The sequence below is a fragment of the Elephantulus edwardii genome, unplaced genomic scaffold (assembly GCF_000299155.1).
Source record: "Elephantulus edwardii isolate Elephantulus edwardi_28Jun2011 unplaced genomic scaffold, EleEdw1.0 scaffold00133, whole genome shotgun sequence".
Taxonomy (NCBI): domain Eukaryota; kingdom Metazoa; phylum Chordata; class Mammalia; order Macroscelidea; family Macroscelididae; genus Elephantulus; species Elephantulus edwardii.
This window is the reverse complement of record NW_006399883.1, coordinates 1616312-1618521: the sequence shown is the minus strand read 5'-3', so window position 1 is coordinate 1618521 and position 2210 is coordinate 1616312.

Below are 2210 nucleotides of genomic sequence, written 5' to 3'. Positions count from 1 at the left end.
AATCCATAATTAAAGTTACAGTCCTTGACTTTCTGCATCAAGCACTTAAGGTCCTTCTCAGTTTCAGCAAACCAGGTGGTATCATCATAAGGAAAGTTATTGATGAATCTTCCTCCAATCCTGATGCCACATTAATCCTCATAGAGCCCAGCCCCCTGAATGATCTGTTCTGCATATAGATTGAAAAGGTAAGGAGATAAAACACATCTCTGGTATAAACTCTTTCCAGTTTTGAACCACACAGTGTTTCCTTGCTCGTTTCTGACGATTGCCTCCTGATCCAAGTATAGGTTTCGCATTAGCACAATCTAGTGTTCTGGGATTCCCATTCTTCTCAGATTCAGCCACAGTTTGTTGTCATCCACACAGTCAAATGCCTTTGCATAGTCAAAGAAATATAAGTAGATGTTTCTCTGGTACTCTCTGCTTTCAGACAAGACTCATCTAATATTAGTTACAATATAGGAAACCTATATGTCTAGATCAAGAAGCTGCTGTCTGAACAGAGGAAGGGAATAATGCATGACTTAAAATCAGGAACGACATGTGTCAGAGTTGTATCTCCAAATTTACTCAATCTATGCACTGAGCAAATCATGTAAGAAACTGGATACTCTGAGAAGGAATGTGGCATCAGTATCAAAGGAATACTGATAAATAACCCATGCTATGCAGATGACACTATCTCATTTGCAGAAAATGAGGAGGGCTTGAAATCTGCAAAAGATCAAAGATTGCAGCTCTCTTTATGGATTATATTTGAGAATTAGCAAGGTAAAAATCCTATGTCAATAAAAAAGAAATCTTTGACCAATGAGCAACATCAAAATAGATGAAAAGATTCTAATTGTCAATGATTTCCTATTTCTTTTATTCACTTTTGACACCCTTGCTATCACCAGTCAAGAGAACACAAGATGTATTTTATTGAATAGGGCCACTATCAGGGACCTCTGAAAAGAACTGAGGAGCAACCATGTAATTTTGAAGAATAAGGTGTACATGACTCAGATCATGGTCTATTCAATCACTTTCTATACATTTGAGAGCAGGGAATGAATAAAGATTATAGAAGACAAACTGATGTTTTGACTTTTGATGCTGAAAACAATACTTAATGAATCACATACCACTAAAAGAACAAACAGGTATGTTTTGGAAAACATTCAGCCAGAATTCTTCTCAGAGGTGAGGGTGGTGAATCTTTGTTTCGTATGTGAGGCATGTTGCTAAAAATGGCTATTGCTTGGAAAAGTGAAGAGTCATCAAAAGAGAGGAAGACCCTCAACAAAATAAACTGACACTGTGACTGTAGCAATGGATTTGTGTCAGAGATGAGGAGGATGGTGCAGGATAAGATCTTGTTTGCTTCAGATCTTTTTGTACTTGGGATTATGATGAACTGTACTCAGATAGAAGGCACTTAACAACAACATGTACAAGATGATTCTCAGCACAGAGATATTTCAGGAAGTACCATATGAACCAAAGACAACTGAAATAAAGGAATAAGTGCAAGCTATATTTAATTGATTGACAGAAAATAAGACCCTTGTATTGAAGGATAACAAGTGTCAGGTTTAATTAAAGACTGCGACCCTGGGCATGCTCACCAGTCTATGCCAGGAAATCTGTAACAGTTACTTTGTAAACTGACTGGAAGAGACCCGTATTTATTTCCATTCCAAAGAAAGAGGAACAAGAGAGGGTGGAAATATTGGACAATATTATTGTTGTTGTTGTTATATACCATCGAGTCATTTGCGACTCATAGAAACCCTATGTACAAGAGCCCTAAACGCCTTTCTATCCTGTGCCAACCTCGCTGTCTCAAACACATTCATTCCCACTACTCCATTCACAGAGTTGATCCATCTTATCAATGGTCTTCCTCTCCTGCGCCGTCCCTCCACTTTCCCACACATGATGTCCCCCTCCAAGGACCAGTCCCTCCTTGCAACATGCCCAAAATATGTCAGACGAAGCTTCAGAAACTTTGACTCCAGGGAACATTCTGGCTTCACCCTCTCCAGGACCAACCTGTTTGTTCTCTTAGCAGTCCATGGTATATTCAACACTCTTCTCCAGTACCACAGCTCAAAAGCATCAATTCTCTTTCTATCATCCCTATTCACTGTCCTACTCTCCAAAGCATAGCACGTAATTGCAAAGACTATAGCCTGGATCAGGTGCACCTTAGTCTCCAGTCT